Here is a 15,830-nt window from a genome sequence, read left to right on the forward strand (position 1 = left end):
AGCTTTTCAAAACAAAGAAGAACATTTTTAACCCTGTCACTTGCCCTTTATGTTCCATTACCCCCTGAGGTGGAGCAGATGTGGAGGGATGGGAGAGGAAGTTGTGAGCTATTGTAATGTGTTTTTTGCTTTAAATGAAAAAAAAAAGCATGGGCAGGGCATTACGGCTTTGAGTTATATGCCACTGTGAAGGTAAATGCCTCTCAGGAATTGAGGCAGAAGGCAACTGCTGTTGCCTTCTTTTGGAAGTTTAGGTCTGGCAAAAGGGTCTGCTGGACCTTACCACAAGTTAAAGCAACACTAGGGGTTTGGTGTTGCTGTGATGTGTGCCAGGGGTACGGCCAGCACAGGGGGAACTGGCGTGTAACCATGTGTCTTGCCTTGCATATACATGGGAGTGTTGTAGAGGAACTGATGTGGGCATTTCTGTGGATGCTGTCTTCTTTTGCTGTGCTGATAGTCTGGTCTAAAACCACAGATATTGAACATCCAAGGTTTTGAGTTTTGTTCTTGACTTGCATCTGAGCAACCTTGTTAGGCCTATGTGTGAGAGAAACAGGTCAAAAGTAACCTCTTACCTTGCGGCTCTGTGTTTCTGTGAGCCCAACTCGAGCAGTCCACGCACTTGTAATTTCAGCTACAGGCACTACTCATTTGTATGCTCCTAACTTCCTGCCCTCTCCTGTTGAAATCCCAGAACTAGAGAGCACTCTTTGAAAAGCTTGTCCTTAACCTCTGCCACTGGTTTCCTGCCAACAAGGTGTATGGAATACTTTTCTTTTTTTTCTGTCTGAATGTTTTGAGAAATACAGGTAACTCAGCATCTGATGTTTTTGTAGAGTTAACTGCCCCTTGTGGCTGAGAAAGCAAATCACAAAGACAAGCAGAAGGCCATTAGCCAATGTAAATAAGGCGATGAATTTGGAGAATTAAAAGCACAGGTTCAAAAGCAGTCAAAAAACTTATTAACCCTCATTTATAAAGTTAGTGTTTCAGAAAATTTGATGGCCAGTGACTAGGAAGTTGAAAAGTCAAAAGCAATGTACATAGTGTGTTTTTCAGGAGGAAAGGGTGTTATTTGTTAGAAAATGGTAACTTAATGTGTGTTTGTTTGAGTGAGGGGCTGCTTTCCTTTTGGGGTGTGGTTAGGAAAAACATTTATATAGTTAAGCATATGAACAAATGAATTCTGCTGTGTCTGATTTTTACCTATTTATTTTAATCCTGTATTCTGTGGCACAATGCTTATTGGTCAGGAGAAGGAACATCTTATACGAACACATCATCAAATACTGATTTTGCAGCTCTGAAATTTCTCCATAAATAGTTGAGATGCAGCAGCCACAAAAGGGGAGAAAAACAAAAACAAAACAAACTATTCCTGCTGCTTTTCTCTTTTTTTTTTTTTTTTCCTCTCTTCATGGAGTGACGCTGAACCTATGCAAAAATCCTGAATGATTTGCTATAGCATTTAAGCAGCATTGCACTCAAAACTGACCTGATTAAGCATACAGATGAGTTAGATGTTATAGGGCTGCCCATGCAAAAGCCCTTCATCTGGCCTTCAGAAAGACACTGAATGAATTGCAACTTCTGTGATATAATTTTATTCACACAGATGTGGTAGCACTATTTAGCATTTAAATGTGGGCAGGTTCTGGCCTTGATGCTATGCTATGCATTGCATTAAGTAGAGTCACTTGCATAGAGTAAGAATACAGCCCTTTCACATTAGCTTTCTTGCATCCTTCCTCTTCTTATTAAGCCTGAAATCTTGTGTAAAGTGCTGGATATTGGGCATTGTTAAAAATAAGTAGTGTATGGAGTAAAAACAATTTTTTTAGTCATTAAAAATGGCTTTTATTGCTCTAAAGCCTTACAATCTTGAGTAAACAGATGGATCTTTTTCTCACTCTGATCAATGTAGCTGTAGCTGACATAGTTTATACAGCAACGTTGACTGCAACAAAGCAATGGGAAGGAGTCACTGTGCTAGCTGGTAGAGTCTGTCTGCAGAGCAATTCCGCAAGAGGAGGGCAGGAGCAGTCTATAGCAGTATGTGGTAGATATGAGGCTTGTGTGGCCAAAGTTGTTGACATTCTCACATTCACAAAAGGAATTTTTGCCTTGTGGGTCTACAAGCTGTCAGACTCTAGGAAAGGATGTACTCAAGGTACTGAAGTTAACAAATACAGACATTAAAGGCCAGCCTGAGAACTCAGTATCAAGGGATGTGTCTGTGGAGAGAGCTGCATCCTAATACTTGTATTTCTCTGGATATAAATGACTGTTATTGCAGCTCTGTTCTCAAAGGAAGGCCTTCATAAGGTGAATATTTGGTCCCCCACTGCAGACTTTTTGGATATGATAGGGGAACATTTCTTGAAAGCAAAACAACCCATGAAACTTTCACTTAACTAATAATTCATTATTTAATTATGACAATTGTCATAATTGCTTTAATTATGAAAAATTAAAGCTATGACAAATGAAGATTATGACATTAAAATGACAATTAATTTCAAATCAAATCATGGAGTAAGATTTATTGAGGTAGAGATCTGAAAATGTTTAGCAAACAAGTGCATTTACAGAAAAGAGGTATATCGTGTGGATGATCCCAACTTTTCAAATTGCTATGTTCCATCTAAGCAGCAGGAACTGTGTGCATCCTCCCAACAAATGTGAGGTAAAACGTGATTTTTTTTTTTTTTTTGAGAAAATACCTGGAAAATAACAGAAGACAGTACATTTAATTTCACGTTTGTAAAATGCATGCACAGCATTAGTTACTATGGCTCAGCTGTATGCTTCACTATAGGTCACAATCGGCTAGACACGTATAGGCCCCCAATGTTATGCGTGGTGTTAAAAACATACCATTAGGCCAAAACAAACGAAGAAAATGGTTGCAAGAAGATGAGAATAGAATGCATTTATGAGTGTATTATCTTAAAACATTGTAATTTAGGGAATTAACACAGATGGATTATTTGCAGTAACTGATCATGTGGACACGCACTGTAGAGCATCTGACATCAGTAATGTCAGGTCGTAAAGAAGCTGGTGTACAGACCTTAACTTAACAAAAGCTTCAGACAATAAATTTGTTTCAGATTTGCTCCAATTATCCCCAGAACCGCACTGGTCCAAGTATTAAAGAACTTTGGCTAGGTGATTCTTTGTTTACACTAGATGTAAACAGAAATGAATATCCAGAGGGCTGAGACAGAGGTACTATTGGAACCAGAATGAGGGCCAAATCTGAGACAGCTCTGGCAGCCCTGTGTATCCACACAGAGTAGAGCCAGTGCTATGAGCTTTGCACTGCTGAGGACCAAACCAGCTATCAGACCTCAGTGCTGCGTCATGTAGCGCACGTGGTTTGTACTAGCTACCACCAGCACCATGGGGACACTTCAGTGGATTGTCCCCAGTATAGTTAAATTACAAGCTGAGGTTTTTCAAACCTGAATTCTCATAAAAACTCATATTTGAAGCATACAATTTGTAAATAAAAACACTATTGTACTTCAAGGACGTTTCACTTAATAGCGTTGGTGTTTTCTGTATTTATTCAGTTACAGATTCGCAAAGAAAATATGGTTCTCCTTGGAATCCATTAGAAAGTGCTGTCTTTGGCTGATCAGAATTCTGCCTAAGACAGGTCTGTTCTAATTGTGTAATGCTTTTCATAAAGAAGAAGCTGGCCATTTCAAAGAGGGTGCTAAGCTGCAAGAAGGGAACTATAATACAGAAATGTCGAATGCTGCTTTTGCTGTGCCCTGTATCAATATATGCATGTCCGAGTGGGTCAGACAGAATAAGAACTAGCTCAAACATTTGTCTTTGACATAAATAGAATACGGTTGTTGTGCTATTTCACAGGTTTTAAAATACTGAGTTAATAATGGCTATTGCAGTGCCTGCTTTCACTTGATATGTTCAATTACCTTTGCTGTGGGGGAGTAAGGAGCTTATATTCCATTTTCCTTTCAAGGTGTTTGTCATACACTTTCAGCGCTGAAATTTTGTGTGCTTCTGAGGAGTAACTTTTTTGCCATATTTTTTCCCCTTTTCATGTGAGTAAAAGCTGAATGAATAGGTCTCATCATTTTTTATCTGCTTTCCACCCTAGAAGGCAGACAGTCCTACTGCAGCAGGGTCTCCAAATATTCCTTTTAAATGTTTTGATTTATAAAGTTTTGCACTTGTCGTAAACAATCCTAATATGTAATTCCTCTGTATGAGGTTTTACCAATTGCAAGGCATTGGTAAAATCAGAACCAACCCATTTTATAAGTAACTTGAGTCATTTTCTGTTCAGTCTGACAAGCAGTGATCAGCTTTCATCTCTTTTTATCTCCAGATATGAATATGTTTATTTCCAACTCTTTTTAATTCATGTGAAGTAGTGCTTAGATCCACTTGTGAAGACGAGACTGGCTTTAGAAACTGGCATCGGATGTTCCCTTAGTAGGACATTAACCACTTATTTCCTATAACTGTTTCTAGAAATCAGTCACTGTTCTTAGTGTGATGTAGCAGAGAAGGATTCTGGAGACAATTGCTTAAAGTAAGTTGAAACAAAACGTTCTTTATGGGATGTTGTTATAGCCATGGTGGTTAAGACTCAAACTTTCAAAAGTGGCCACGGTTATTGGAATTCAATATGAACTATTTGTGATCTCTGGAGATTTTAATTTGGTATTCCAGACTTGGATTACAAGTCTTTCTTAGTATCTCTGAAAACCAGGCTGTTACTGATATATTAGTGCATAGCACATATTTAGGTGTTTCTAAGGAGGAACAGAATGTGTTCTTCCCCATTTTTTTTTATTTTTACCCATGATAATATGGCTTCTTAAAGGTGCTCCCAGTAAAACTAATAGGATCTGCAGGTACTCTGCACTTGTAAAATCAGGCTAGGTCTTGATTTTCTAGGGTGCTAAACACCCTTTGTGCTCAGTGAGTCAGAGGCAGTTGTGCTTGCTCAGCAACTCACAAATTTCAGTCCTTATTGCTGATAGGTGCAATTGGAAACACTGGCTTTTTTCCTAGAATGAATCAGGTTTAACACTATGCAGAAAAGGAGAGCTTGTCCTACCCACCCTTCGTCCTCATGCTCACAGATTACTTATATTTAGCTGATATTGCTGGTACAGAATAACTCATTTGGATGCAAGAGCCCACTCTTCATGCTTCAATCACTCTAAAGGCTTCCCTAGCAAGCAGTGTTGTAGCTCTTCTGTAGTGAAGAGAGCCCTAAAAACTGTTTAAAGCATATATGAAGTGTCTTTCTTGAGAAGCGCATCTTATAATGCTGAGTAAGTGCTGCTCAGTTGTGTTTGGTGAAGCAGTATCAGTAGTGCTCGACAGCCGAGTACTTTTAGAAACTAAAAGAAAAATCTCACTTCTTTCTCTGTCTTTGATGTGGATAAAAAATATTTGTAATTGAACTCCACTAAACTAGAGAAATTGGGAAAGTCCTGCTATAAGGTAGGCTTCTATCCTGACTAGTGGATTTAGGACTGTATTTTTGAGAGGGTGAATAACGACAGCTGTAGCTCCTGGCTTGTTCTGTCTCTGCTACTGTCACTGACGCTATTAATACCATCTCAACATTTTTGTTACAAAACGCCAGAAGAAGCAATACTAATAATCTAAAATTAGAGGACCGATCCATCTCCAAAGAAAATCAAGCACCATACCTTGGCCACGTCACAAATAGGGTTCATTATTTTTTGTAGCCAGTTACTTTATCTCCTATTCTAGAACACACTTTAGTGACATCATAAACATCTCATGCTGAAATTACATAATTTATGTTTATAGAGGGAACTGAGATGCTTGTAGGGAGGCTGATCACTTTGTGGAATAGCTGTCTCCCTAAAAGTAATGAATTTCTGTGGTCAGCATATATTGTTGATTTCACAGCTTTTATAGATTTCCCTTGCTCTAAAGATTAAATCTTTCCAGCTACTAGACAAATCATTCATTCATTTAATGGATTGCTTATCTTGACAATGACTATTCCTATTTCATGAATATAAAAAAAAAATCTGATAATTGGCTCTATTTACTGGCATTTTTCTAGTGAAGTTTAATATATCTTCTATAGATATTGATTTCAAATGGTGCACACATATCGATTGAAATTAAAGTTCTATGTACTCTGCAGGCATGGCTCTCTGACTAGGAATGATGATAGTGGATCTAGGCAAAATATACTGTTTTAAATGAAACTGACGTTACTTAGTTTCAGACAAATGTATTTGCAACTTCACTTACCACAGGATGGTATTGGTAGACAGACTGTCTGAAAAGACACATGCATCTTTCTCCTGTGAGGCCAATATCAGGACAATTTTGTTCATCTTCCTGTAAATGCAGGGAAGTCAGCTATTAATGGACTTAATTATAAAAGGCACTGTTGGTTTGTGTTTAGCATTATGCAGCAGTAGTAAGAACATTGTATTTTGGTCATCCAGAGGCAATTTAGACTCTGGGTAATACTGTAATAGAATGATAAAGCAAAGCTCAGTATCTCTTTCTTGTTAAAATAAAACCATATAACATAAATGTGTCTTGGAAACTCTGTCAATATTTATCACAGTCTCTATCAAGAAATTCATAACCAATTTTTGCTAAATGATAAAGCATGAAACATCTAGCTTTTATTTTGTTAGGCAATGTGTATCTGGGTCTACTTCTATTGCCTGGCATGGGGGCATAGTTCAATGCTAGTGTGGTGGTAGTTTATGAGTTGGCTAGAATAAATCAGAATTATTTGTAATTTGTCTCTCCTGTTATGTGTGACCTTATATTGTGGTTAAATTTGCATGAAAACAAAATACAATTGCCTCCGTTGAATTGTTCCCAACATGAAAGTTGTTTCTCTTCTCCCTTTGGTAATTACTAAACAGGATTTTGTGTTCAGCCTGAGCTGTGGGGTATGGCCAGTTGAGCTTCTTAACCCACTCTGTTCCATGCCTTTGTCCTGGCACAGTTTTCTTGAGAAGGCAGCTGCTAGTGGCATTGCTGCCTACCTGACTGGGCATTCCTTCCTTCCGTTAATGGTGAGACGGGACCTCTGGTCTCAGGTGAAAAATGCTAGCTTTCAAATCTCCTTTTAGAGCATCAAAGCTAGCTGTTTCAGTGTGCCTCCTCCTCTGTTTGTTCCCTGAGGACCGGCAGGTATTCTTACCAGCTACAAATGGCTGTGTTTAGTTGCTGCCTTCCAGGAACAGGGAGAAGAAGCATGCCAACAGGTAGTTCTGGTCTCAGTGGGGATTCATGTGGCTATTCATACACAAGGGGCGTTACGAAATAGCTCTATAAGCTGCTCTAAGTTTTGATTTGGCTTTCATTGAAACAATGTTAGACCGGTTGTCTATTTCTTCTTCCTTTTGATAAAAATTGGAAGGTTTAGCATTTAATTTTTACCAATAGAGTGTTGAAGATTAAAACAAAGATATCTTTGACTGTCTCCAATTTTGCTCAGCATTCTGTTTAGATACTGGCTCATTACTGAAAGCCTGTTGTTGTTGAAGAACAACATTTACTACCTGAATATTAACTCTAACTTAAGTTTGATCTAGCATGAAACCTTCATGTAGAACAGCCTGATAATTCTTATTTTGAGTTGGTTAACCAAAAGGGAGTAACAGTGCAGCAATAGGTGGCAGAATTTAGCAGCTTGTAAAATAATTCCTTTTTTTTTTTTTTTGCTGGTACATTAGTTCCTCTAATAATTGAATAATCTGATTCTTCAGCCTTTGATAATAACATTTCTTTTTAATAACTATTTTAGAAAATTGGCAATGTTGTGTATCTTGGCTAAGAATAATTAATTTAAGAAGAGATAACTCAGATATGGTTAGCTTACTATGAACACATAACCTGAATCGAAGGAAGGATCTCTGTTATGAATTGAATCACAGTAAAACTTCTGCAACTCTTGCATTCTTCTGAAGGTGTTTGATTCAAGCACTGACATAAGCTGACCTGGCTTAGTTTGTGTGACCTGATGGGAACATAGTTGGAGGTGGTATGGCTGCAGGCATATTGAACATTATTATTTCACTATCAGAGCACTTCACTTAATATTTCATCCACCAGTTTATAAATGAAGCGTTTATCATGGGGAGGCTGTTGTGCTTCAAAAGATTATGGAGCTCAGTTTTCTTCTACCCCAGGCAAGAATCCTATTTGTTGCAGTGTATTTTTACCAATGGACCATGAGTCTAGAGTTTTATTTCATGTCTACTTAATAACTAACAATTTGAACTGTAGATCACAAAACAGGTGCTGCTGACTTTCCTTTGCTAGATGCCATCGCTTCTAAAAAACCTTCAATACAGAAACTAGTATGAGTTTCTTTCTAAAAAACTAGTTTCTTCCAAAAAACTAGTTTTTTGGTCATAAGACAGTCCCTGCCATTGTGTTTTCGGTATACGCAAGAGGTTCCATTAAAGCATGTCAATATTCACCCTAGTACGGCTGGCAGCATTTTTGGCTTTTAATGGGGCATAGATTGTTTCCAGAATCTAAGGACTGGAGGACTGCATATACCCTTGTCTTCCTTAATTCTTGGAGGTGGACAAGACTTAGAAGTCAATAGGGTTTGAACTAATCGAACTACTAGCCTTGGGATGATGGGTAAAGAAACATTGATTTTTATGCTAGAAAAATGCATGTACAAGATAGATTTCTACATTTGTCCTTTACTATTGCATTGACAAAATAAAAAATAAAAAAAAAAATCCACACCTGTTTGTTTTTCATCAGGCAGAATTGTGTAGTACACACAAATATTTGCCACCTTGCCTGACCTTGTCCTGAGGTATTTACATTTTGGAACCCATTTAAATTTTCTTGTTGTGTTGGACTTTGAAGTATTTGACAGTGAAAGAGATTTTGTTGACATACCAAATACTAAATATTACGCTTAGTTTTAACTGCTTATCGTACTGTATATGCTGCATGGAAATGAGAAACATTTCAACAACTTGACTTCATCTTCTGCTTGTTTCACGGTAGGAGTATATTTATTTAAGGAAAAGAATAAACCACCAAGGTTCAAAATATCAAGCTTAGTATACCTGAGCAAAATAATAACAAGCCCTTTCCTAGGTAGATTTCAAAGACCTGTGCTTGTCACTTAACACTCCTTGCATTAAGAAAAAAAAAAAAAAAAACACGAAACAAATAAAAAAAATGGCAAAACCCAACTGACCCATGTCAGTTGAGGCATGGACATTTTGCAAGATGAGGGCACATTGGTGCAGCTAGTCCTAGCCTGTACTAGCCATGACAAGTGTCACAGACACAGGTGTAAAACTTCAGAATGGATCCCTTATCTTAGATTCAGTAAAAGAATAACACTTCCCTTTCCTGTGTTTTCTAGGGTAGCGGGATCACATCTACTGCCTCTATTGCACCTCAAAGTTCTCTCTGTGTGTCCTGAGATGGAAAACAAATAAGCACCCACTTAAACCTCTGGATAAAAATGAGTGTCATAGGTATACCTCCCTCACTGTGGCTACTTGTTTCCTCAAGTTGAGGCAGCTGCCTTTCTGGGTTATTAAGAGGCCCTTGTGCTCCATTTTAACTCCCACAGGATAAGAGATGAATTCATACTGGTTTATTTTAATATGTTGAAACTCCAAAGTAAAAGCACAACATGAAATAAGCCAACTGAAAGAAAAGGTCCCAGATGAAAACTGGGGAAACAGGGGAAGAGGTTAAGCTGAAAGACAGTAATAACTGCAATAATAAACATCTTAACGGAAGTGCAACCCAAGTGAGTTTTGCTATAATCCTATTGAACTCATAGTTGACCAACAGCTTACCTAAGTTATAATGTCTGCCAGAGATCCTAAGCAAGGCTACAGCTCCGCTGCGTTGGGCAATGAGCATGCATACAGTTAGGGGAAGTTCCTGCCTTCAAAAGTTCATTTTCTAAATCAACCTGGAGGGACACATTGGCCCAGATTTACTAAAAGACAATGAATGATGCACTGAATCCTTAAAGGTGTGGGTTTTGTGTTGGTAAAGTTTTGCATACTTTAATCTCTATGGTTGCTTTTTCTAATTGATATACATGAAAAGATGAAGAAAAGTGCTGAAGATCGACATTTAAATATCGTGGATCCTGCTGCTTCATTCACTACAATAGTGATAACAAAAGTATCTTCTGAGGTGACCTGCTTCTCATTGTAAAACATATGCTCGTTTTTGTCTTTCTTTCAGGATATTTTCTGATAAGTCTTATTAAGTACTTGAAGTCAACTGTCCCTCATTTGGTGTTTTAGTGCATGTTCTCTCAATGCTTTAGTTAATTGCTTAAAATTTTGCATTTCAACATCTAAAATTTTTTAACAGAAATTAAATTAAAAAGCTAATATTGAATATCAGCAAACCAAAGTGAAAAATCACACAGGTCTTGTGATGTTTTTCATAGAAGGAATATTCTACTACAGGCATAAAATATGCTTTTTATTATTTTTTATTTTTTTTTCCTTAGCTGGTTCAGTGCTTTAGCCTCCTGTCTTTAAAATGAGGATAATTTAGTTCTTTTTATTTTGCTACCTATTTTGCGTGTACGGTCTGTGGGACAGGGGTGCTCCTCCACGCTGAGCGGAAACACCAACAGCAGCGTTGAGTCCTACTGTGCAGAACCTGTTAGAATGTCACAGGACAGGGATTTCTGAGCAGAATCAAGCTGTTTGATGTTCATATGCTGTTTAGAGGTTCTGCTTGATGGTTTGCGTGGGGATAAAGGAAGTATAAATAACATTTGCTTGAGCATCTGTTTTAATTTCCCCTTTTTCTCTGTCTTTGGGTGAGAAATTTCTTAAAATATAGGCTGGAGGCAGTGGGAAAGGGATGTGAAGATGAGAGAGGCTGTGAGAAAGGGGAAAGCAATTAAGAGTTCTGTGGGCTAGGGATAAGGCTTAAAGCAATTCAGGGACTGGGAAAGGTGAAGGGGTGGGAATAGGTTTAATTTAGACTACAGGACTTCCAGGCAGGATAAAGATTCAAGACAAACCCTTGAGGCTTACTAGCATGTCAGGAAGGGAATGTTAGCATCCCTGAATATAGATGCTCTCTTAAAGAAGAACAGCCCATTAGCAAAGGAGTTGTGGAGTCAGTAATGGAACCACAAAGGTCAGGTGCAGTGCAAACCATCCAGCTTCAAAGGATCTCTGTATGATCAGTGTTGGGGTAAGAGCATGAATAAACCAACAAAAGAGCTGCATACTGTGATGGCCTTGTCCTTTACGTGGTTCCCACAGGACACCTCAAAAGCCATGAATCCTTGCTTAGGGGAAGCTGTTAAGGCTATTATAGGAACTGTTTGGAGCTCAGAAGTGATGTGTGAGGACATGAAACTACTGGCTACCTGATTAATAGCTTTCTTGCACTGCACTGGCATTGAAAGCCAACACTCTCTGGCCTTCCCTGGGTGTCAGTCCAGGTTTATACAATATGATGTTGACTCCTCTCTTTCACTTTTCTTCATTCTTCCCTAAACGTCATCAGGAGGGAATTAGTATAAATATTCATGCCTAGGAAATAATAATTGCTCATTTGCCTTTCTGAAACATATAACTTACTGTAAAGCAAACCAGATTAATGCAGATTCAGAATAATACTGTTTTGTTCTAGTATATTGAAGAGGAACAACACAAGTCCATTTTGAAAGTTAACCAAAGTCACTCAGTGCTTTGATAGTTACTTTTCATGTGTTGTTTGTTACTGAGGTAGGCACATAGTAGTGCTCCTGTCCCAGATACATAGATGTTGGTACCCAAAATATAATGGATGTGCTGCAGCCACCGAAATGGTAATGAGAAGTTCTTTTTTTCATTCTCATTCTTACTAGTAAGAGAAAGAGTTTTTCTAACTAAGTAAAAGTGGGCAATGTGGTCGCTGTTTTGTAGTTAGGAAGAGGAACATCTTTTGAGGTTAAGTATAATAACATGCCTAAATTTTAAACTCTTGCCTAGTTTGGGAACAACAACAACACAAAACCAAAAGCCAAAAACAAACAAACAAAACTAACTCAAAGACCCCTTACTATTTCTGAAAACTCACGGATGTTACAAATGTCCTCCCTCTCTGGTAATAATTAATCTGTGTGTGGTACTTTCTGCTTCAAAATTCAAGACAAAGCCCAGCCAACTATTCAAAAAGAAGTTGCCTATTTACACATACAAAATGTGCAAGATATCAGATATGTGAATCATTGTTGAATTGATCTAGGGAAGGCAAACAACCTGTTAATGAAATTTTCAGATGATACTGAATTAGTGATAGTTGCAAGCAACACTCAGAGTGGAAGAATAAATCATTCTAAGACAATTAGAGTTAAAGGAAAAAAATAAATTGAGATTTATCTGGAGGGAGGGGAGGAAAAGCAAATTATAAAAAGAAAGGGGTATGGGAAGATGGAAAGAAAACAATGTGAGAGAAGGATGGGAAGGAAAAACCCTAATATACAAGGGAAAATGGCTTTTTGATTGGATGTAAATCAATAAAAAAAATTATCTATGAGGCAAAGGTGGTAGAAATACAGGTCTTAGTGTCAAGAAAATAATTTAGCCTAATGGTTAAAAATAATGTCCTGTAACTTAAATTTCTATGACACCAGAAGAGCCTACCAAAGTGGCAAAATATCCAGTGCTGGAGATTTTAAAACGTAAACTGAAGAAAGTACTAGAAGACTGCAGGAAGCAATCTTGCATTGGCCGAGGAACACTCTGTAGATGACCTAATAGGTCTTTGTCATCTCCAGCCTAGGTTGTATATTACATGCTTTGATTCATAACAGTCTGGAAAGCAGACGTTTATTTGTCATACAAAAAATAACCTCTAAGCATCAAATTAGAAGTTTATTACTGAAGATTATAATAGCTCCTTTGAGAGAGGACATGGAAGTGCATTCTGCTGTGTTGACATCATATTTATTGGCAAAAAAGGTAGATGCTCCTTTCTCTCTGCATCCTGCCATCTCCTCACATATATTAATTTCATCTGTACAGTTGTAATAAAGGCCTTGTCCCTGTATGTTTAAAAGCGCATGTCAAATTTAAATTGGCCCATATCATTTGGGATTAGGGAAAAGTGCAGTTCCTTTATCAACACCTGGAGGCTACTGAATTTGAAATCTTGCATACGATTCAGTGCAGTTCTAGTTGAGTGTAGCCAGCCAGACTTCATTACCATGTTGTACCTTGAAGATAACTTGGAGTGTGGTCCCAAATGGAGCTACATCTTGGCAGCCTGCTGCTATAGGAGTTCAAATGGGGCATACAGAAAGAGACTTCCCCCCACCACTTTTTTTTTTTTTTTTTCCCCACCCTGCATGGTGTATTTTATCAACAAAGAAAGGACTCTCCCCAGAATATGTATGATCATGACCAAATGAAAAATAAAAGTCATGCTAAATGTATTTTAAATGTCTGGGGAGATGTCTGTATAACAGCTTATGCAGTCATACCAAAAAGGAAAATTTAGCAGAGAAAAAATATTAGAAGTTTCAATTAATTATTTAGATAGCTGTGTAGACATTCATTATGTTTTATTTCAATTTTTAATTATTAGCTTTGTGCTTAAAAAAAAGGTAAAAAAAAATCCATCTGCAGAACCGTTGGACCCATGTTTCAATCAAGCAATAAAAATTATATCAATTAGCTAGAATGTGATGCCCCATTACAATACTATTACAGAAATATTTACTCCGTGTTTGAAAACTGGCATGCCGAGATTCTGAATGCTTTGGTCTCTTCTCAATCAAACTTTTTAAAAAATAACATCAAGTCATTCATATTTATTTTCCTCCAGAGCAATTTAGAAAGTCTGTCTTTATATTGGGTACAGAAAGGAATAATACATTGTTTTTCCTCATCTGCAACAGAAAATAAGTGCAGTATGACTGTTAGTGTTAGTAAGGTTGTGTAAGAACATTATTCATACTATTCTGAAATTTCCCAATATCATGCATGGATCAATTTGAACCAATTCGTTAAGTTCTGTAGTTTCTTATGGAGCAGGTTCAGCCTTAAAAGCTCCCAACTTTTGACCAACTGAGTCATAAGCAGTGGTTAGGAGTAGTCCACACATTCTATTCAGTATAGAAAGTTCTTTGTAGGCATATCTTTAATCATGAGACCCTTGACTACTCAGCTTACAGCTCTTTGTTTCTCTGTACTGGCAGTGCTGGTGTAGAGACAGACAAGAATGTTAGCCATGGTTTTAAACCCACGTGTGCTTGTCAGCTTTTGCTGTCTTTAGCCATGTCTCCAAGTGCTCTTCTGTGCCACTAAAAACTACTGTACGCCAGCTGGATTTTGAATTTTCTGGTCTCTTTTAATCATAGAATCATAGAATATCTGAGTTGGAAGGGACCCACAAGGATCGTTGAGCCCAACTCCTTGGTCCCCAAAGAACCACCCAAAAAATCAGACCATGTGTCTGAGAGCATTGTCCAAACACTTCTTGAACTTCAGCCAGGTTGGTGCCGTGACAACTCCCCTGGGCAGCCTGTTCCATTGCTCAACCACCCTTTCGGTGAAGAACCTTTTCCTGATATCCAGCTTGAACCTCCCCTGTCACGGCCTCAACCCATTCCCTTGGGTCTTATCGGTGGTCACCAGAGAGAAGAGATTAGTGCCTGCCTCTCTGCTCCCCCTCGTGAGGAAGTTGTAGACTGCGATGAGGTCTCCCCTCAGTCTTCTCTTCTCCAGGCTGAACAGTCCAAGTGACTTTCAGCCTCTCCTCATACATCTTTCCCTCTAGACCCTTTAGCATCTTTGTATCACTCTCTAACAGCTTTATGTCTTTCTTATGCTATGGTGCCCAAAACTGCACACAGTACTCAAGGTGGGGCTGCACCAGTGCAGAGTAGAGTGAGACAATCACTTCTGTTGCCCGGCTGGCAGTGCTGTGCTTGATGCACCCCAGGGTACAGTTGGCCCTCCTGGCTGCCAAGGCACACTGCTAGCTCATGTTCAGCTTGCTGTTGATCAAAACCCCCAGATCCTTTTCTGTGGGGCTGCTCTTCAGCATCTTGTCCCACAGTCTGTACATATAACCATATACGTATAACGGTTGCCCGTCCCCAGGTGCAGAATCCAACACTTGCTCTTGTTAAACTTCATATTGTTGGTGATTATCAAGCTCTTTATTTTGTCCAGATCTCTTTGCAAAGCCTCACCACACTTGACGGAGTCAACAGTTCTGCCCGATTTGGTATCATCCACAGACTTGCTCAAAAAACCTTCAAGTCTTTCATTCAGATCGTTTATGAAAACATCGAAGAGGAGTGGTCCTAAAATGGAGCCCTGGGGTCTCCCACTAGTGACAGGTTGCCAGCCTAATGTAACTCCATTTACAAGAATCCTCTGGACCCTACCCATCAACCAATTGTTCAGCTATCTTATTATGCTTTTAGCTAACTGTGTTCTGGTCATTTTGTCCAGAAGGATACTGTTAGAGTCAGTATTGAAAGCTTTACTGAAATCCAGAAAGATTACATCGACTGGCTTCCTTTTGTCAACTAGATGGGTGATCTTGTCGTAGAAGGAAATTTTTTTATTTTTATTTTTTAGACATGAGTGGTGTAGGCCTGGCGACAGTCTTCTGCATTGGCACTCAGAGAGGGAAAAAGTGGACCTAGGTGACTTCAGGAGGGCCCAGCTGGGCCCAAGGGTGCCTACTGATAGAGCTGTGATCAAATCCCAGCCTCTGTGAGGAGAGTCAGCTCTGCTAATGAGGCCCTTCCTTGCACAGGTGCTTTATAAGTACAAATAATAGCAGGCTTC

General features: G+C 38.6%; 2 long non-coding RNA genes across 2 annotated transcripts in view; one reads left to right on the top strand and one right to left on the bottom strand.

The window, feature by feature from the left end:
* The window catches only part of LOC121074110, a 110,604-nt gene that overhangs the window by 65,262 nt on the left and 29,512 nt on the right, over window positions 1-15,830 (top strand). The gene's annotated exons all lie outside the window — the stretch shown is intronic.
* The window catches only part of LOC121074112, a 56,504-nt gene that overhangs the window by 1,724 nt on the left and 38,950 nt on the right, over window positions 1-15,830 (bottom strand). Inside the window, exon 2 of the long non-coding RNA XR_005822134.1 lies at window positions 6,292-6,381. This is a non-coding gene — a long non-coding RNA (uncharacterized LOC121074112). The remainder of the gene's footprint in view (window positions 1-6,291; window positions 6,382-15,830) is intronic.

The sequence above is a fragment of the Cygnus olor genome, chromosome 8 (genome assembly GCF_009769625.2).
Source record: "Cygnus olor isolate bCygOlo1 chromosome 8, bCygOlo1.pri.v2, whole genome shotgun sequence".
Classification (NCBI taxonomy): domain Eukaryota; kingdom Metazoa; phylum Chordata; class Aves; order Anseriformes; family Anatidae; genus Cygnus; species Cygnus olor.